We start from the raw sequence: 22,741 nt of genomic DNA, 5'->3' as shown, positions 1-22,741 counted from the left end.
TCAGGTGGGCAGGGGTCCATTGGGGAGCCTGCTTTGTTGCTTTGATTCACAAGCTTGAGAAATTTCTCTCCTGATATTTGGTTGAAGCTTTGCAGCTTGTTCTGTGGTTCCAGGGTAGGTAGGGTATGGTGCACAGTCTGGTTGATTGGTCTCCTTTGTATGATCCGATGTATATCAATGATTTTATTTTTAAAGTGGTCTGCAAGATCATTGCATAGTTTGTGAGAAGGTACCAGTGTTTTATTGCATCCAGGTGGGTTTCTCATCTCATTTACGATGTTGAATCGTTATTTTTGGGTTTTGGGTGCTTTTGTGATTCAATCGTCATAGTATGTCTTTTTGGCTTTGAGAGTTTCCGTTTTGTATGCTCAGATTTGTTTTTGATAGTTTATTAGTTTTGCCTGGTCGTAGTTTTTCTTCCATTCTAGTTCAAGTATCCAGTTTGTTTTTTTCATTGTATTGAGGTTCGGTTCTTGTCACTGCTTTCTTTTGTGATTGGATGAATGGTTTTTCTGGGAAGATTCTGTATATTGTTTCGGCGATCCATTTCTGGATTAGGTCTGCTTTTTTGTCTACATCTGTTCTATTCAGGGTTGCGGTTGACGGTTTAGAAGATTCCAGTTGTTCTTTTAAGTTACTACTTCTGAGAGTGTCTCCTGCTGTGTGTGTGTCGCTTCTTTAACCATCTGGCATAGTTTCATTGTCTCAAGCTGCTTGCTTAGTGATTTTTGTGAGTTTGCGTCCTCTTCTTCAATCCATATGTTGAATTCCCCAAGAAATATCAGGCGATCGTGTTTGATTGCCAAGTTTGTGATGGCTTCTATGAAGGTGCCTACTAAGGTTGCGTCGTAGGCCAGTGGTGTATACATGATTATGAATGTGAGGTTTGTTTTTGAGTTTGCTGTCAGGTGAAGGATGAGGAATTTGCAGTTTCTGTTGTTCAGCGGGATGGCTGTTTTTATTTTGAGGTGTTATTTGTAGGCTATTGCAAGTCCTCTTCCTCTTTTTCCTTTTTTGTTTACCTGTGTGCATTTGAAGTTCTCGGGTAGACAGCTGTTTAGTGTGACTTTATAGTTGTCATCTAACCAGGTTTGTGTGATGAATAGGATGTCTATTCCACTGTCGTAGAGTAGTTCATAGATCTCTGTAGCATGTTTGGACATTGATCTTACGTTGATTAGATTGCAGTGTAAGTTTTTAACAGTGCTTTGTTTTGTTCTTGGTTTCGTCTTATGGTGATCTTGTTGGTGAGTTTCCTCATTACTTTCAGGATGTGGGGTGTGTTCAGTAGGGTCTAGTTCATCATTGAGTAGATCATCTAGGTTTCATATTGGGTTCCTGACTTCTTCTGGTTCCTCTTCTGTATTTAGTTGCTGTTGCTGTAGGTGCCCCAGAGTTTTGGTGATATATGGAGTGAGGGTGATGCTTTCCCTCTTGTTCCTTCCGGATGTTTCTGCTCTTTTCCTGTGCAGTCCTGGTATCTTGCTGGATTGTCTACCATTGTTGGTGGTCGTAAATTGTTCTGGTGGGTGGTTCGTCGTGAGGTATGGTGTTAGGTATACAGATCTTTGCCTTCTTTTAGAGTTTGTTATATTTTCTGTCATGCTTATGGGTGTGTGTTCCCTTGCTGTGTCTGTGTTTGTTGGCATGGTGCCATGGTGTGGTTCCATTTGATTTATTCTTTCTCCTATGTTTCTCATCCCATTCTGTGTCTTGGCATATTCTGGTCCTGTGAAGACATCTAGTTTAATGAGTTTGCGTTATTCGGTTATGGTCGCAGGGGCTCCTGCCCACTGGCAAAATTTTGCTGAGATTTGTTTGGTTTTTAGTTGTCCTTTGGCTTCTTTGCGGTTTTAGCAGTCTGTGGTTATGCATGCGGGGGCATGGTCGAGGGGGGGGGGGTCTTACGGTCTGATAGCTAGCAGATTTGGTTGGGTGGGGATTTTAAGGCAGAGTTGGGTGGTGCTTCCTGGGTGCGCCCTTTAGGTGGCCTTATCCTTTCGGCTGTCTATGTGAAGTCTATTTTCCATGGTTCAATAGACCACTGGCAGTTTTGTGGCTGCCCTCTCCTTCCTGCTAGCTATCCCTACCCACCCCTAGATTCTGAGTATTGTGGGGGTGGTGGAGCACCTAAGGTTTCAGTCCCTTACTATGTGGAGACTTAGTTCGGCAGTTGTTTCACTTTGAGCACAGCTGTAATGCTAGAAAGAGAATCAAGTTGTGGAGCACCCAGAGCTGGGAACATGCTGCTGGACAGAGGGTAGGATGTCTAGATTCCTGGACAGAGGGAAAAACGACTACATTTCAGACACAACAGCAAATGCAAAACACCTAGAATCGAGATTCCTGGAGCGAGGGAAAAAACCCTCAATTTCAAACACAACAGCAAATGCAAAACACCTAGAATTAAGATGTGTGGCTAGAGTGAAAAACGCCTACATTTCAAACACAACAGAAAATGCAAAAAACCTAGGTTGGAAGTTCCTGGATAGCGGGAAAAACGGCTTAATTTCAAACACAACAGCAAATGTAAAACACCCAGATTCGGGATGTGTGGATAGAGGGAAAAATGTGGGCCAGTGGGAGAAACGTCCAGATTGGGGACACAAAAGCAAATGGTAACACCTAGGTTTGAAATACCTGTCATGTCGGAGAGAGGCCTGTATTGAGGACACAACAGTGAAAAAGCTAACACCTAGATTTGGGATACCTGGCAAGTGGATAAATTGAGGACACAGCAGTAAAATCGGTAACACCTAGATTTGGGATACCTGGCAAGTGGGACACCTGGCCAGAAAATCCCAGATATGGCTAACACAATTGGCCTAAATGCCAGATATGGCTATCTTGCACAGTTGGCCTATATGCCAGATATGGCTAACACAATTGGCCTAAATACCAGCTATGGCAATCTAACACATTTAGCCTAAATGCCAGATATGACTAAATAACACAGTCAAACTAAATGCCAGATATAGCTATCACAATTGGCCAAAATGCCATATATGGCTAACTAGCACAGTCAGCCTAAATGCCAGATATGGCTAACTAACACAATTGGCCTAAATGCCAGAAATGACTAACTAACAAAGTCAGCCTAAAGGCCATATATAGCTAACTAACACAATTGACCTAAATACCAGCTGTGCATAACACAATTTGCCTAAATGCCAGATATGGCTTTTCTAACACAGCGGGCGCTTAAATGCCAGATATGGCTGACTAACACAGTCAGCCTAAATGCCACATATGGCTAACTAACACAATTGGCCTAAATGCCACATACGGCTAACTAACACAGTCGGCCTAAATGCAAGATATAGCTAACTAACACTGTTGGCCTAAATGCCAGACATGACTCCCATGCAATCACGGGCTACATGCACGAGACTACAAGGTTTAAGGTAATAAGAGTGGTGGGACAGTTTAATGGGGAGCAGTAATGGCTGTTCCCCCTGCCGGACCTTGCTTACCTTGTCAGTCATTGCTGGTTGATGGCTGTGCTGCAAGCTACATTGGTGAACACTGGCAAACATGGTCTGCAGCTGATTCTGCAGGAGCAGCCCCTTACCTCATGCCCCTTAGCCAATGGGGCTGAACGGGCAGGGGCTGCCCTGGAGACGCAAATTAAAAAGGACGGTAGGCCCAATCATGGGGTAGGGAGAGGGATGGGAGGAGGGAGTGGGGCGGGAGGCTGGAAGAAGTTCTGGGGCTGTTAGTTGGCTGCAGGCTGGCCACAAAGTGCTTAAGTTGTTAATTTAAGTTGTTTTAATTAAATACATTTTAAAAAAGCACACGAAATGCGGGGAAAACAAGAGCATGCTCGGGAGGTCTGCACAAACTTACCAGAGTTCAGGCAGCAGGCTGTTAAGGCCACGCTGGGTAACTGCAACGAGGGGTTAGCCCTCTGGTTGTTCGACACAGGGTGCTAGGCCCAATCAGGGGCCAGGGGAGGGCTGGGAGCAGGGAGTGGGGTAGGGAGGCAGGAAGATGCTCTGGGGCAATAGGGTGCCTGCAGGCAGGCCGCAAGGCAGCCATGTTGTTAATTTAAATAATTAAATACATTTTAAAAAGCACACAAATTGTGGGCAAATACACACAATGCCCTTCTTGTTCATTTGGTTATACACACACATAAATATCCCCAAATCAAATGGAGCTTGCGTGGCACCTAAGAGCACCCTCACGCTACTTTACAGGTTCTATGTAATTTTATCAAAAAGAATTAATCGATGGAGGATTCAATGATTTTTTTTTTTGTTATTGATCAATTATGCTGCAATTATATGGGGTGCACAACCACATCCCCCCTCCCGTAACTCCGTACATTTTTGTATTCCCCTAAACCCACCCCCACATATATTTGGGGTCAAAATTCTATTTAAAAAAATCAATGAATTCTACTTTGATTAATTAAACAGCGACAAAAACTGCTGTTACCACTTCTAATCACTTGGCAACTTCGAAATTATGTTTTTATGTACGTGGTTTAAATACAATGCAAGAAATAAAAAAAGGCAAAAAGAGACCAGAATGCTACCAACACCTATATATACATCTCCATGCACATATGAATGCAGAGTCATTTGAAGTACATTCCTGAGCCAACGAAAAGACTCAAGACCTTGGGAACAGATAGTGGTATAGAGTGGACAAAATACACTGATGCGGTGCTGCGGAGAGGAAAAAAGAGGAAGCCAGGAGCTCATGTTCACAAGGTGACTTTAATCTCGGTGGTGTGGGGGGGATGAGTTTGAACATTTACTGAACAGGCACGTCTATTTTCTGCACACTCTGCTTTTGAGCTTTTGGAAACCGCCAGTCTCTATGAAATGTGAGCCAGTGAGTGTCAGCGGGACACTGGTGCATGTTTCAAATGAAAAAAGAACACTACATACGCAGACTTTTTTAAGACTCAGAAGCCGTTTGATGAGTTACAAAGTACATTACATCAGAGAAATGATTTTGTTAAAAACAATATATATACAACAATATGTCTTAGGTCAAATATGGGGGAAAGTGTGAGGCAATGCTTGCCCTTATCCTAGCACTAGTATGAAATTTGCCTTTGTGTAAAAATTCATTGCAACAATATGCTTCTTGCACTGGGGCTATTTCTGCCATAGGGCTAACTACACTTCTTGCACTCGTAAAATGTCTCTGTAATACCTCATTCTCTGTACACAAAAAGATAACAGGGCTACTAGCCCTTATTAAGCTAACTCTGTGCTCAGTCCACTAAAAATTATTTATCTATCACTTCATGTACTCATCATTACCTTGATAAATATGGGCAAATAACACAGAGGTTTGAGAATAAGTGACAAAGGGACTTATTACGAGTTTGGTGGTATCTCAGCAGTAATACCCCCGAGATACCAGCAAACGTTATTACCATTTTCGTCAATTGGACCAGCAGTATTACCACTGGAGGTATTTTCTCTGGAGATAATACCACTAGATCGCAAGTGGCGGGTTGGCAGCGTAAAGCCCTATTTTTGGCAGCATTACCTCCGGTGGAATTATCAGATGGTAATACTGCCAATTTCCTGAGACAAAGTTTAGGAGTTAGGTAACTCCTCCCCTTTACCTCAAAAATTGGCTTTATTATCATCCAGTAGTTCCGCCAGAGGTAATAGGGAAAAATGGAGGGAATAAAATCACCTCCACTTTTTTTCCCAGACCACCAAACCCATAATGAGCCCCAAGGGGGTCATTACAGGTTTGCCGGTCCAGTAATAAAGTGATGGTAATAACGGTTACCAGAACTTTTACCGGACCAGCACACTACAAGTTTGCCAGGAGGGATGGAGGTAGAGCCAAGCCCTACCGGCAAAATCCTCCCTATGGAGTCCTACAGGAATCCATGGAATGGGGATTTACTTCTTAATATGCCAGTATTACCAGCATGTCAGGCGCCGGTAACGTTATTACTGTTTGCCGGTATCCTGCTGGTGATACCGCCAGGATACCAGCAAATGCGTAATGACCCCGATGTTTCTTAGGTAACGTGGTTCCTGTCATGGCTTAACCCTGAAAGAGGTGATGGTGTCATGGCGTAAAGTATTATACTGCAAACTATTTTCTTTAAAGAGCAGTAATGAAAGAAAACTTCAATACCCATGATCCCCATTAATCTGTGCTTGGCTCAGCCAACAAACCAGATCGAGTCTATCCTCTAAAGTGCTCCTGTCCCACATGCTGTACAATTTTCTACGGTGCAAGTAGACCATCTACCAGTCCAGTGAGAAGTAGCAGAAAAGCCACCACGTTTCATCACACTGCTAATTAGCCCAACAGCTCCAATTCAGGGTGAAAGACAGAAAAAACGATAAGGTTAGGGTGAGAAGGGGCAATAATACTCGCCTCCGTGCCCTAAGTAAAATCTCGGCTCTCTGCTGTAATATACTAGGAACAATTGGAATTCTGTGCCACAGCATAGAGGCTTCCTGTTATGCATTTTCAAAGCCATGAGCAACCACAGAAGCAGCAGAAGCAACAGATGTATATCAAATAACATATTGGAATGTATGAGAATGTCTTCCAACCTTGCTTCGACTCAAAAGGCCTTGAAGGGCATAGAACCTCTAATGGAGGGGTCCAAGAAATGGAGCGATCCACACATGCCAGGGGCCTAACCCACCAAGCCCATCCTGCGAGAGCAGGAAAGGAGACCGACCGCCTTATGCACTTTGGTTGAGGAGGTGAGGAATTGGTCAGCAGCGAATCTCAAAGACGAAGCACGGTTCTCATAGATCTTAAGCAATGAGGAACATACATTGAATGAAGAGACACAAAGGCCAGTAAATAAATGGCAGATGAGCCAGTCTTTGTACTTCTAAAGACCTGAAACTGGACTCTATCCTGCATAAAAGACCAATCCAAATAATCCAAGACTCGAACATTAAAGATCAGAATTATATGAAACACATAAGCATCACATAGTTTTTCAACAATTGCTGAAGTGGCAAATCTGAGTTATCTGAGCAATCCCGAACCAGGGACAAGACTAGTCTCATGCCCCACAACCCAGAATCCCTGGGTTGAGGTGAGAGAGATATGCAAATTCCCCACAGCAACATGCAGAGCAAAGGCTGATACCCAGTCAGCCAGCCTATATGAAAATCCGAAGTCCCTAAGCGATAAACATCGAGAGAATGGCAGGAACATTTTGATGACAAAATAGTCCAAATGTTTTCCCCATGTATCACATCCATAGATAGGGGGTTGGTATCCCATGACTGACACCAATCAATCCAAATGGACCACGCACATTGCTAAAACCAAGGAATGTTAGATGAGGTAAACAGCCTCCTGCCGATGTCCTGAGTGGGTCCATCGACAGATGAGGAGGCCAGGCCATGAGGGTAAGGGAACTAGCCAGAACACGAGGAAAAGGTTGAATCTGGCAGTCCAGTAGCAGATGCCGCCTCCTGGGCAAGAACATGGGAACGTCCACTACCATGCCCAAGAGTACAGGGAACCATGGCTGGGCCTATCAAACTGGTGAGCAACCAAGTCCTTGGAATCATACAGAAAGGAGGGAAAGTGTAGCAAGTCCCTTATCCTCAGATTTCAAAAAATGCATCTGTGCCTCCTGTGCAGGAATGTGGCCTCTCCAGGAGGTAGACCGAAAGTTGTGTATTGAAACTAGAGGTGAAATGATGGGCCCTGGAAGGACCCCACAGTTGTTGTTACTTAGCAAAATGGGTGTGCGTAGCCTCCAAACGCTGGAATCTCTCCACTACCGGGAACACTAGTCTGGCACCGTTTTGTGAATTTCTGGAAGATATTCTGCTGTCACCTTGATATGGGAAAAGAGGTAAAACTGTACTGCCAGATCTAACAGATTTTTGGAATGTGTGTCCTCCATTTTGCTGATGTATCATACAGCCGTCAGATTGTCCACAAGGAGACTGACCAAAAAATGGGAATTATCTTTTCAGTCAGGAATGGAGCCTGCCACCATTTCTGAACAATTGATGTACAAGCATGAATCCTGAGGAGACCACCTCGACCCAGTTAAAATAGAACCGCACTTTGCCCCCCAGCCATTCCAACTGGCATCACATTGTAAGTAAATATCTTGCCAGCTGCCATCTTAACTCTTCTCTGGCATCTGCACAATACCAGACCAAATCTAAATACCTGAGAAGGGCCTGAATGTTCAACCTTTATAGGGCTCTGTAATGGAAGGGAGCTGAGAAAATGGCCCGGACGGATGAGGTGTGGAGTATTTTGAGGCGTGCCAACTGATGTAATAAAACAACTTTTAATGCCAGGCACCTCTTCAGCACCCTCCTGATGGAGACCATATTTGAGCGTGGCGTGGGAGGTTAAGGTGGAGGTTGTGAATTGTATGACGAAAGGTGGAGGTTATGCATTCAATTACACAACTCAGAAATGAGGAAATGAGACCTTCTGAGCATGTGTAACCTTACATTTCTCTGAGATGATAATGAAATCCAAGCTCAAGAAGAAGTGCAATGTCTGTGACAGATGGAAGAGGAATTCCTCCCGGGATTGTACCACCTGAAGGATGTCGTTGAAGTAGGTTTGTTTTTTTGTTTGTTTGTTTATTTATTTTGCGCGCCGGACCCAGAGGTATCAGGGCGCAGGTGAAAAAAAGATAACTTACAGCTTGGTTACAGATGTTACAGAGCAGAGGTAAAAACAGATTTCCTCGGCGTTACATGATGAGGGTAAAAACAGCAAAGTACATGTATAGCGGCGTACAGGTGTAGACAACATGTCATAGTTAACAGATATTTACATGTTAGCAGATCTATGTCAAAATACATTACAAGCAGCAAGGGTTAAGTTAGTGCAGTCGGGTAGTGTGGGTTACATATCTTTTTCTATGAGCCATTTGATTGTGTTCTTTCTGAATTTGATAAACGTTTGGTCGGATCTAAGTGTGCGTGGTAAGGAGTTCCACAATTGTGCTGCCCTAACTGGGAAACTGGACCCTCCAATGGTGGACAGTTTAAATCTTGGCACTTGAAGACAGTTAGGGTTGGCTATACTTGGCGGTCTGATGGAGTTTTTTCTGATGAATCGTTATGTTAGGTAGTGAGGGGCTTTGTTATTTAGGCATTTGTGGATGAGGGAAGCTGATTTGAGATACATTTTTTCTTGGGTGGAAAGCCATTTGTGTTTCCTTCTTATTTCAGAGATGTATGCTCTTCTGGGGATGCTTAAGGCGGCCCTAAGCGCATTATTTTGGAGCACTTGAATTCTGTTGATGGTTTGTTTATTTGCCCCTATGTAGAGAGCGTTACAATAATCAAGTTTTGATAGGATTAGGGCTCTGGTTAGGATTAAGCAGCTGTCAGCTGACAGGAATTGTTTTCCGGCTTGTATTAATTTACATGTGTAGGCCGTAGAGGAAGCCAGACAGTTTACCTGCTTGGTGAGGGATAAGGTTGAGTCGAGGTAGAAACCTAAGGTTTTTAATTCTCTGGCGACCTTGATAGTATTCCCATCAATAATGAATGCTGAGTAATTAAGGTTGAGTTTTGCGATACGAGCTGCCGTGCCCAAGATGATGAGCTCTGTTTTGTCGTCGTTCAGACACAGGCCATTGTTGGCCATCCATGCCTGAACGGTGCTATAAAGTCTGTTCAACAAAGCCAGATCTTGCCCATAATCCCCAGTAAGTGGTAGGAGAATCTGGGTATCGTCTGCGTAGTTGGTATAGGTGATACCCAGATTGTCAAGATCGTCAAAGAGTGGCTTGATGAAGATATTGTAGAGTGTTGGTGTGACAAATGATCCCTGGGGCACTCCACAAGTAATAGGTATCGGGTCTGCTGTGGCCGATGGGGAGAAGACCCGCATAGTCCTGTCACTAAGGAAAGACTGTATCCAGACTATAGCCTCCTTTGAGAAGTGGGCCGCTGAGTCCATGTGACTGCACAAGACTTTATGGTCCACCAAGTCAAAGCAGCTGATAGGTCTAGTAGGAGGAGAAGTGCTAATTTCCCCTCATCTCTTAGTGCATCTATTTGGGCCTTCAAATCTATAAGGGCTGTCTCTGTGCCATGTTGTGGCAGAAAACCAGATTGGCGAGCTCCTAAGAGTAGGTTCACTTGAAGGAAATTTTGAATTTGGGTGTATGCTACCTTATCTAAAATTTTTAGAAGAAATGGCACTGTGGTAATGGGCCTGTAGTTGGTAGGTATGTTGGGGTCCAATGTTTGTTTTTTCAAAAGAAGGACTACCCAGGATTCCTTTAGGTAGCGCGGGATGGTGCCAGTAGTGAAGGAGGCGTTGATAAGTTTGGTGATGAAAGGGGCTAGATCTCTAGCAGGGTCCTTGATCAGTTGTGCTGGTCATAGGTCACCTTTGCAATTGGAAGGTTTAAGCGCAAGAATCGTTTTCTCTACCTCAATAACTGATACCTTAGAAAAGTTAAACTGGGTGTGTTCTTTGGGTTTAAACTGCTGAGTTTTATTTGGGGGAGTTTGAGCTGAGAGTAATGCCTTCTTTAGGGCTATTTTGTTTTGGAGATTGGCCACTTTGTTAGTTAGTGCTAGCTGAATGTCAGTACACCAGGTTTTGTCTTTAATAGAGTCATCCTGTACTGCAATTGGGGTTTCCAATTCTTTTAAAATAGAGAAGAGCTCCTTCATGCTAGAGTTAGCTTGTGTAATCCTGTTGTTATGCGTTTCTTGTTTAGCCATGATGATATCCTTTTTGTATTGAGTTGAGATAATTATTAGATTGGTTTTATTTTCTATAGTGGGATGTAGTTTCCATGCCGTTTCACATTTTCTTTTCTGTAATCTTAGGTTTTTTAGGTGGGGTGTACACCAATAGTTGAGAGGCTTTTAGGGTTTGCTGTTCCTAAGTTTTAGCGGAGCAATGCTGTCAAGGGCGGTATTCATAGCCTTATTATATTCTTCCACTAGTAGGCTTGGGTCTGTATGATCTGGTAGGGAGTTGAGATTGGGTAGGATATAGGGTAAGATGTTGTCAGCTGTGATATTTTTCTTGTTTCTGGTTAGTGTATAGGGTAAGATGTTGTCAGCTGTGATATTTTTCTTGTTTCTGGTTAGTGTGGGTATGGCGGGAGGAGGTATCGGTGCAACAGGTCTTTTAGTATTAAGAGTAAATGAGATTAGGTGGTGGTCAGTCCATATTTTGGGGGAAATTGAAGTGATAGAAAGGTTGCAATTGTGACTTGCAATCCAATCGAGAGTTCTCCCTTTGGTATGGGTGGCGGTGTTCACTTTCTGAGTGAAGCCTAATTCTGTCAAGATGTTAGCTATGGCAGTAGCCTGGTGATCATTAATATCATCATACCCTAGGTTAAAGTCTCCTAGCACTAGGTTTTGTGAAGAATTCTTTAGTTTCTCTGAGATACTATTGGTGATGTCTTCATTAAAGGTGTTGATCGGGCCTGGGGGTCTGTAAAGGAGATGGATATTTAGCGTTTGGGAGTTGGTGGTAGGTATTTTAATGGAGATTGACTCACAAGATTTTAGATTAGGTGTGGCGGTAGTTCTAATGGAGAGATTCGTTTTGGCGATAATCGCTAGTCCTCCACCTCGTGAATCTGGTCTATCAGCTCTGAGGATAGTATAATTGTCTGGGACTGCTAGCGTTAGTGCTGGGCCTCCTGCCTCGTGGAGCCAGGATTCTGTGATGGCGATAAAGTCAAGGTCATTTTTCAGGATGGTCTCTGCTATGTCTGTAGCATGAGCGACTAAGGATCTAGCATTTATTAATGCTCCTTTAAGGTCAGGTTCTGACTGTGGCATTAGGCGTAGGTTAGAGGTGGCATGTGGGTTAATGGTGGTCTTGTTTCTTTTAGAGTGCGGCTTATGGCTGGGAAGTGGGGTAGCTTCCATTGGTGGAGGTATTTTAAGTGGAAGGTGATTTAGGTTAATATTATATTTATTGAGGGGTTCGAATATCTTAGGTAGACGAGCACGAAGTCTGAGATTTCTCTGTACTATATTGCATGGGGATTTCAGATTCGGTTGCCTAGAAAGGGCTACTGGGTTCTCTAGGGGCATTGCAGAAGCATGGTGATGTAGACAGTGGTACTAAGTAGAACTGTCAGGTTAATGATTGCGGCCAGATGAACTCGGGTTGACAAATTGGGGTACATAATGTTTGAGGTAGGTTAAGCAGAAAGCGAGCTAGACAGGTCGGGCTACAGCGTATTACTAAGTGCAACAATCAGATAGTGGGCACCATATGCAATAATCAAATAGTATGCAGCATGAGGCTAGGTGCATCAGTCAAATAGTGGGCAGCATATGCAATAATCAAATAGTATGCAGCATAAGGCTAGGGGCATCAGTCAAATAGTGGGCAACATATGCAATAATCAAATAGTATGCAGCATGAGGCTAGGTGCATCAGTCAAATAGTGGGCAACATATGCAATAATCAAATAGTATGCAGCATGAGGCTAGGTGCAGTAAACAAATGGTGGGCAACATATGCAATAATCAAATAGTATGCAGCATAGGGCTGGATGCAGCAAATAAATGGTGGGCAGCATGACGGTTGAGTGTAGCAGACAGATAGGGGGCCACCTAGGGATATGCCAAGGCTCAGTAGGCAAAATCAGGGGGCATAAGAGGGACAGTCGGCAGATATGTTTGGTTTGACACAATGAACAGTTAATATAGATGACATGAGCAATGGATCAACACACATGGGTGGGAGACATAGGTAGTCAGAATGATGTTTGGCCGAAATGGGAGGAGGCTGGCTATGATATTAATAGAGTGGGTAGTGGGTAATAGTAGGCTACATTGCAAGTTACTGTGTTACTTACATCCGGTAGGTACTTGTGGTAGATGCATGTCCATGGGGCAAATTTCAGATGAAGAGATGCGCCTCGCATCAGTCAGCGGCAAACAGGGGCAAACAGGGCAGCTGGCCTTATAGTGGCCTTGGGGCCTTGGGGTGGCCGCCGGCTATTCCACCTGCTGGCGGAAGTTTTTGTTTAAATAGGACAGCAAACACACGTTGCTTAGCAACCGGCCCGAGGCAGAGCCTTGTTTTCTGCCCGCATCGCGCCCGTCAGTTTGTTGCAGACCGTAGGCCGAGAGCAGGCTAAATAAGTATAAAATGCACGGAAAAGTGCATGGTGGAGCCCAGGAGGGGTGCGGGGTGAGGATTCTGATGGATTTTCTCTCCGGATGGCCAGGTAGGCACACGTGGAGTCCCATGACGCAGAAGGGCAGTTGGGCTCCTGGCTGGGCCTCGGTGTCCGGTGGGGGCTCCTTCCCGCTCCACAGATGGGTGCACTGAGGTGGGGCTCCTGTCCGCTCCACAGATGGGTGCAATGAGGTGGGGCAAACGGCAGCTGGCCTTATAGTGGCCATGGGGTGGCCGCCGGCTATTCCACCCGCCAGCGTAAGTGTTTGTTCAAATAGGACAACAAACACACGTTGCCTAGCAACGAGCCCGAGGCAGAGCCTCGTTTTCAGCCCGCATCGCGCCCGAAATTTTGTTTTTCAGAAATGTCGGCACGTGCGGACCGTGGGCCCAGCGCAGGCTTAATAAGTATAAAATGCACGGAAAGGTGCAGGGTGGATCCCAGGAGGGGCGTGAGGTGAGGATTCTGATGGATTTCCTCTCCGGATGGCCAGGTGAGTCCCACGACGCAGAAGGGCAGCTGGGCTCCTGGCTGGGCCTCGATGTCCGGTGGGGGCTCCTGCCCGCTCCACAGATGGGTGCACTGAGGTGGGGCTCCTGCCCTCTCCACAGATAGGTGATTAAGCAAACTTCACCTGGCTCTCAAAAAAGCTGCCACTGTTCTTAGAAGATTTGTAAAACACCAAGGGGCTGATTCTAGACCAAATGGTAGGGACCAAAACTGTTCTTATTTCCCTTTCTAAAAAAACTGGAGGAACATCCTGTGTTGTCAAAAATAAAAGGGGGACCATGACATATGCTTCCACGTTATCCAACCTAACCAACTTGCCTCCAAGCCTCAACACATATTTTTACATTTAGATTGTCTCCATATTGACATGCTGAGTCAAAATGAACTATTTCAGGTCCTGAAGACTGCTGAGCAGGAGGTAACCCTTGTCCTATTGTTCACTCTATCATCCACTTCCTGAATAATTCCTAAATCTCCTGATCTCTCAGGATCTTGTTCACTTGGAAAAGTAAATTGGATTGCAAGTGAATGTCAGAAACTGGTGGACAAACCCCTGAGCAGACTGCAACACCCGAGAGTCCCAAGAAATAGTCAGCCAATGTTTATAAAAAAATGTATCCCCTCAAAAGGAATGGGATGCTGTAGCGGAAAGGAAGCATCTACCTTACGTAAATCGACCTCAGCCTCTGTTTCCTCAGCACCCTCGTAGTCTGGCAAATTCTCCTCAATGAGAGAAGAAAGAGGGTTGTTGCACCTGGGATTCTGACTGGACAAATTGGGGACAGATGTCCCAGAGAAGAATCTTGGAGAGCAGCCTCTACCCGACACTCTCTGTCAAAAATATTCCTCAATGTTAACTGTGCCTTTTCCAAAGAAGGAAAAATCATGATATATTTCCATGAATCTTTTAGAAAGGTGTCCCAAAATACTTTACCAGTGTCCAAAGATTGCCCCCAAACATTTGTCTGCTTCTGATAGGTTGAAGACCTTAATCAAAGAATATTAAGCATTGAGCATGTGGTCTTGACAGAAGCCCAGGAGCTATCTACACCTTTAGAAATATCCCTGCTATATTTGTAAAATACATTTTAGGATCAATGGATGTGTCACCAAGGCATTTGAGGGGGCCTTAGTGCTTGGGCATTCAGCCTTCATCTTATCCCTAGAGGAGGATCATATTTTGAAACTCATAAAGTCATCCGTGTACCTGGCCATCGTCTCTAGAGGGCCCCAGTTCCTAGATGTGGAGTGAGAAATTGCTAAAGGAACAAGCATAGAATCACCCAAACATTCAACTAAGCCTGCAGGATCAGCCTCCTCATAATCCTCCTCACAGAGTTCTACCTCCTCCTGTTCATAGTCTTCATCCTCCTCTTAGAAGAAAGGGATTAATGCCCCAAAGTTATTAGTCACCCCAAGTAGTAAAGGTGGAGAAAGGGGGTCCTGATCCCCTTATAGCGAGAGGCCTGTAGCTAGAGCCAGCCTAGCTCTTTTTGCCATGCTCTGTCCTTTTTCATGGCCAGAGGGTCTTACAAGTACCTTAAATGCTTAATGAAGATAAAGCAGATTCCCTTTCCTTAGATGTCCTGGGGTGAGCAGGTTTAGGACAATGGCCGCATGTTTCTCCCTCATGCTCTAGGTGGGGAAGGGATAGGGAGCAGACCCCACGTTTCTTGCAATTCACCCCTCCACCTAAGAGGGATCAGGGATGGAGTAAGCTTTGTCCATGGGGATAGGGATACAGATAGAGACTCTCTGAGTGTATTTGCAACTGGCAGATTATTGAGCATCCTATTTGGTTGTAGGAGTATTTATCGCAGATTTATTGCTGAATTTTTCTGCATAAACATTTGGTGGCTGGGTTAGGGGAAATAATTATTGTCGGCGGATTAAAAAGGGGTATGCTGGGGTCACCCCCTGATATATATGCAGCAAAATCAACCTGTCAAAAAAAATAATGCTACCAATTCTCCTATGACCAAATAGATTTGATTTAATCCTCCTACACCATTTATTCACTTAGGCATTGGGCTTCATTATGAGTTTGGTTGTCCGGAAATAAGGGTGCCGGTAGAAACGTACTGGCACCCTTTCCGGACTGCCAAACTAAGAGTCTGCCGGTAGGGACACGGAACTCCCGGCAGGTCTGACCAGCCTGGAGTTCAGGCACCTACCGGCATTCTATTCCCTGAAGCACCGGCACCCACCGTTACTAACGGTGCTGGTGCTTCAGGTTACCCATTCCCATGGAGTCCGATGGGGCTCCATGGGAATGGGAAATAAGCGTTCTGTCACCGCTCATGATATCCCAGTATAGCTGGGATATCAGGCGGCAGAGACGTTGTTATAGAGTACTGACCCCGTAATGAGGCCCATTGACAGAAAGATCTATACAGTGTTGGACTCCCCTTTCCATGCCTCAACCTAAGGCATATGTAAAGGGGTATGGGGCTGAATAGAGGCACCTACTACTTAATCAGAGAGGAGCATCCCTCTTAACTAAACATGATCCTTCTTCCTAAGTGTATTGCGGAGGGCCCTGACACTATTTCCAAGGAGAGAAATGTGCTGTGCAAAAAAACAAAGAAATAAAAGGGAAACCACAAATATCACATGTCGGTGGTTCCTAGACTCAACCTTGGCACGCATGGCAAGCCTTCACTAAAAAGAAATCAGACCAGACCCACTAGAGACCAACTGCGCCCACTGCTACTAACGAATATCAAAGCCCTGAAGAGTTGACAAGCAAAACTACTACTAAATGTAACTTCTCACCAACCAAAGCAAACCCTTAAAAACCACCAACAAAAAAAGGGAAAAAAGAGGCCAGAACTGCCCAACACTTGTGTCCCTGAGAATTAAGAAAAGGTGACTAGATGTGGGAGAGGAGCACTTTATGGAAATGACTCAGTCTGGATTGGTGGGTGAGCCCCACATACATATAGGCAGATTACGGGAATCAAAGTTGTTTGTCCTTACTGCTGTTTAAATAAAGAGTTTGCGAAATCCTGCTTGCCATGCCATAGCAGCTGTGACACTTCAGGCTGAACTCCTCAAGCAGGTTATCACAACCATATTGCCTTCATGTAGACACCACCATAGCACCAACATATCTCAGACTGGGCACAGCAGGCTGGTTTGGTTTCAAGCACTCAGAGGCTGCTGCTGGCTCCACTCTTTTTGGGACATTTTCTTTGCAACTACATACCACCCAAAGCAAACTGGTGAAAAAAGTGCTGTACTCCCACTATTGGGACCACCACTGGCACAAGTACGATTTGCAGTTCCTTTCCGAAAGGGAAGAACCAGAAAAAGGAAGTCCTGCTGGCTCTCTTATGACACTCAGGGGACACTCTGATTGCTGGTGGCGCTCAGGTTCAGGAGCGTTGCCACCCTCTTCCTGAGTGGAAGAAGCGCTCATAGTTCACCAGGCACGAGCTTGCAGCAGAGGAGAGGGTATAGGCCCAATCGCAGGAGGCCAAAGCTTTGTGGGCGTTTTGCCACATTTTGTCATGCCATTTGTAGGAGGCTGCTGAGTTAGGGTACATTTTGTTTTCCTTTTGAAAGTTTGGGAAGAGGTTGGGGGCTATGGAGGGGGGAATAGGAGAATTACCCCCATACTCAAGTTTAAAAAAATACAGGGAAACAGCTACGACGAGCTGGCCTACTGCGAGTTGGTCAACATCCAATTAGTTGTCTTCTGTTAGAGGTGAATGCTCTGGGCATCACTTAAATATGAGGAAAGCACAACTCCTGTACCTAGGAGCCGCCTGCCACTTATCTAGGAGCGTTCAAGTTTTAACTTAAAGCCCGAGTGTCCCATTGATGGCTGCACTGGCTTATGGATCCGCTTCTATTCCATATCGAAGTTTCAGCACTTCTCTCTCCAACCCAACTGCAAGTGTACATGCATGCACGCACACTCTGTTAAATGTGTCACTGGTGAGACTTATGAGAGATGAATTCCAATGTAGAGGTGCATTGCCTTGTGACTGTCACCCTGAGTTGAAAGAAAACTCAGGACCACAGGATTTCGCAAACAAATTACTCAAAGAAAAATGAAAACGAATTATTGGCCTTCAATTCCATAGTGTGTGACCTTTTCTGCAAGCGTGCAGCTGGAAACAAAACACAAAGGAGCCCTACTTCAATGTTTGTGTTACTTGCTCAGAAGGAACCACTTTGGTTTTCACTTACAAACGTGCTCTTCAAGCAGTTTTAATCATTTGCTCTTTGACCTGTAAAAGAAAGGTGTAAAAGCAGGCGAAATTGCCTTTATGGCTTATTTTTGCACTTTGCTCTGCATATTGAGTCAATGCTGCCTGCCATTCATGCATTGCAGGCAGCATTTACAATGGATTCTGCCTGCTTTTTGCTGGTTTAAAACTCTGGTGAATTCCATAGGAAACCATTTGGGGCTACACCAGTGTGAATATACCATACGTGCATGAAAGCGAGTGCTGCTTGGCGGCAGACTGGAAAAGGGATGCGCAAACATAACCTGTGTTCTGTGCCCTCTTGCCTCCAAAAACAACGAAACGCTCTAAAGCAAAATATATATATATATATATATATAAATATTTTCAAAGAAACTGGCTTGTTGTCAGTCATTTAAGGAGCACTCTCCTTCATACCAGGCTTCAAAAAGTAGACGGTTACCAGCGTTCCATTAAAGGCTTCTTTATTTGTTAAAATACATCTTTCATTCTTCCCAAGAAAAACGACGCGTTTCGCAGCATTACTTGCCGCTTGCTCACAACCATATATAAAGGTAGACGTAGCGCCTTCATGCCTACCTTCAGGGCCTTTAACAACTTGGAACATGTGAACTATACATGTTTTTCGTCCATTAACGTAAAAAGAGCAAAACTGCCTTAAAGCCAAAAATAAATAAATACTGATAATATTGGGGGGTGGGGGATGGAGCACAGAGGTCATTGAAAAGAACTGTAAGGACCTCAAGGGCAGGCTATGCCCTCTCCTGGCACTCCGTTGTAAGGAGACAGCTGCCACAGGAGCAGGCAGCAGAGATCTGACTAAACCAACCCTCTGGGGGGAAGCAGTCAGCAACATCCTCCACATGGATGGACTGAAGATTGCTGGAGCCAACGAGTGTGGAGCTGGTAGCCAAGTTGACCCCGGTAAGCACATGATAGTCCATTTGCCAGTGTAGCATCCAATATTGGTTGAATGGCAATTGATCATGCAGATCTGGGCCTGGCAATTCACATTCACATACACAAGGGAGTAAACTAATAATTAGGGTATAAGGCAAGTCACACACATGGCGTGTTATTTATCATGAATTGGCTGATATATATCCACAGAACATAAACATGCACAATCATTCTTCGCTCTAACATACGGGCATTGCCAAACCTGAAATGTACTGGGCGACACAGCCACATATGGGGCATATGTCTTATATACACACCCAACCAAGTAGCCTCAATACCTGTGTAGGATGCATTATCCATCAGTGAAGCAGAAACTGCATGATGGCTACCCCCACACCTCACTTCTCTGATCACCACTTGTGCCCGCTCCACTGTCACCATTACTTCAGATCATCTACAAGCAAGCAAAAGGTATGGAATGTCCATACTGTGTGCACTACCAGGAACATCAGTCCCCAAGATTATATGGCTGCAAAGCCCATTCATTGGAAGGCATGTCATCCCATGACTAGGTGCAATGAACCAACAAATCAAGTCCTAGGCACCCCATGTGTAATGTCCACACCTTTCCCTACATGAACTTCATTGCAAGGCCTAGAAAATGCTCAACTGAAATGCAAAAGCAACCCTTTTTTGAAAATTTCAAGTGATAGCATGTCACTTCTGTCACAAAAGGTAGTACGAATAATCTAGGGAATGTGTACCTTCGGCCCAAGGGGGAGCCACCCTATCTCAGACTAGGGAGGTCAGCCCGCTACTCAAAGCCCTCCTTAGGGGTTTGGACAAGCAGGGTCTCACTGGGAGTGACATCCCTATAGAGGAAAAGGACTCATAATCTAAGTAGACAATGAGATCTCCCTTAAATTCCAAGTTTTCAGTCTACATGAGAATTGATCATTAGGATGACTGAATGGTGCCTTTGCCCTGAACTAATGTGTTTGCTGAACCCTCCCAAAACTTAAGTTCAAGGGACCAATGGGAAAGTGCTCCTTATTGTGGAAAACTACAAATACCTAATGCACGCAGCAACCCGACAGAGAGCTGACGCAAACACCAGCAAGCAGAGGCTTGACTCCCAGAGCAGAGACTGCAGCTATTGGACGGAACCGATGCACAGTGGAGACAGGATCACCAATTCTATGTGGTGGGCTAGAGGCAGCGGAATGCCACCAAATCTAGAGACGCCGGGGCAAAAGGCTCCCAGCTCTCAGACCAAGATCGAAAGCAGAAGCCACAAGGAACAAGGCCACTGAGGCAGAAGGAAGGCAGCCATTGCCGGATGCAACAAACCCACGTCCAGCAGAGAAAGAAGCAGTCGCCGGAGCGACCACCCCTCCAAGGATTGAAGACCGCAAGATCCCAGTAATGCGCTAGAGGCAATTAGAGGAAAACTTGTTACAAAACAAATTTAGAAACGAATTTGGAAAGAATTAACACAACTCATGGAAGTCCCTAAAAGCGGCTGAATTAAAGAATTCTTTTAGAAACTTGAATTTGAATCAGAGAGATATTGAGTAGCTACGAAGGGGATAAAGGAAGGGCTAGTGGGTGAAGGAGATATAAGTCATAGACATCTGCATACTGTCAGAGACATATGAACACACTGAGCCAAAAGAGGAAAGTGCCTCAATAGATCTAGGAGGGATCACAAGATATCAACCTGAGAATAACTCACCTGACATGCAAAACGGATGCCAAAAAGAACAAACTCTAACTAAAATCCAAAAGAGGGCCGCAGCAAAAAGTCTATTTCTGAAACTTGAAAGTGAACCTTGCAGAGGGACAGAGAGGACTAGTTATCCCGACAGCAATTTTAAGATACCAAACATGCATAGTGATTCAAAGAAACATAATCAGTTGAACCAAAAATGAACCTTTATCCCCTCAGGAAATCAGTTGCTGACCCGAGGAAGCAAAACTAATACCCCTCATCCAGAAGGGGAGTCATAGAGAACAAGGGATAAAGTCAAGGTCCCAATCGAGCAAGTGAAACAATCATACCAACCAAGTGGGTGAGAACCTGACAGAAGAGAAGGAAGCATGTAAAAAGAGGGTGTTTGAAAAGACTAGGCGGCCTGACAAAAACCTAGCTATAACACAGAAGCATAATGGTTTAGAGACCCCCCAGGAACTATGACGAAAAGGGGGTGCCACATCAATCGATCCAGGAGGGTTTGTCAGACATAGACGTAAGAAAAAGTTATTTGCCATACCCAAAAGACAAATACAAGACATATTATATAAACTTCTAAAGTTTGCCCAAGTAAAGTAGGAGAGACCCAGGAAATCACCCTTGTTATTTCCGTGAACCATAATGAATGTTTTCTTTGTGACTGTTGAGACTAAGAAACCATAACTTTGTTCTATAAGGACTGCATAGTGGAGCAAGGCCAGGGAAGGCAGGAGAAATATCCCCTCCATCGTGTCAGACTTCAAGACCTTTTTGTTGAACAAGAACGTGGCCCCGAGGCCCATGTGGGGGGCCCAGAGAGAAGCCAAGTTGGACAAAAACGTTTGTTTGAGGAAAGATGTCAGCTACCAGAGCAAACCGAGTCTCCCGGCTGACTCCTATTCTGTGCCTTTATTTTCTCTAGGGGTAGAGCCAGTTACGCATTCTGACCAGTACCTTAACTTTAAGTTGGAAACACACCAAAGTCCCTCATAGCAATAGGGCCAGGTGAGTGGTTATCTTTCAGTTAGATAAACACTGCTTACAGAAAAACATCTCAATGTCAGAGTCCTCTTTCTGTCTCTTCACAGTAGCTATGCCAACCATGGAGTGGAAAAAGGCACCAGCACAGTAGGCCCTAATGCAACCACTTCATCAACATCAGCACCACCCTCTGAGTGCAGAATGCAGGGAAGACTGCTGGCAGTCGCTGGAATAACTAGACTAGACATCTTCCGCTACCTTCTTGCCAGCGACCCCGGCCTCCGCATCTAAAGAGCTTCTCAGCACATCAAACAACTGTACTATCCCCCCACTAGCACGAGTCACACTGTGCCCACCACTGTCACCACCACGCTTGCCACGTGTGACTCTGCCTCCAACTGTTGTCACCATTACATCAGTCACATGCGTCTCTACGGCTCTAACTACCACTGTGGCAACTACCACCTCTGGAACATGTTTACCTGTGTGAGTCCAAGCCTCCATGTTGCTTCAAGGGGTGGGGGGCGTTCATCTGCTGGACTCCCAGTCCCACTCTCTCCCCTTACCCGTTGGTCATGCACTGCAGGGGCATCATCAGCAGGATATTGATTTCCCTCCTGAGGATATCTCTGCAGATGAAAGGCCTCATGCATCGAGGGGAGCTGCCCCATGAGCCACCATCCCCAGTCCCCCAACACACACTTGGCAAAGGCTCATCCAGATAGAGCAGTGACAGGAGCTAATATAGAACAAGGCACCGGAACAGCTTGGACACTCTCAGGCCATGTGTGACACTATTCAGGGTGCATCAAGAAAAGGGGCTTGATTGGGGGGGGGAGCAGAGGAGGAGACTAGCAGATGCCACCTATGCCACAGCATCTTCAGATGATGGCTCGACTATTTCCATCTCAGCCACTGTTACTGTTGGATCTGTCCTCAGCGGCCCAGTGAAGCTGTCTCACTGGAGAGGTCCCCTCCCACCACCAGCCATGTAAGGCCTCACTGTAGTAGGTAATGCCATACAGCAGACATTGTTTTGGGGAAGAGTGGGGAGGGCGGCGGGTATGGGTATTTGGCACGAGGGTTTTGGGTTGGTCGTGTGCATTGGTGATGTGTTTGGTAGGTGGACCTGGTAGTTGGGGATGTGTTGGTGGGCGGCATGGATGTTCGGTATGAGGATGTTGGGTGGGCATAGATATTGGGGATGAGTGTGGTGGTGGGCATGAGTGTGCCCCTCTTAGATAAAATGGTAAGTATTCCATCACAGAATCCAGTCAT

The sequence above is a fragment of the Ambystoma mexicanum genome, chromosome 6p, assembly GCF_040938575.1.
Source record: "Ambystoma mexicanum isolate Mex_15411 chromosome 6p, UKY_AmexF1_1, whole genome shotgun sequence".
Lineage (NCBI taxonomy): Eukaryota > Metazoa > Chordata > Amphibia > Caudata > Ambystomatidae > Ambystoma > Ambystoma mexicanum.
Note: the sequence above shows the minus strand (reverse complement) of the source record.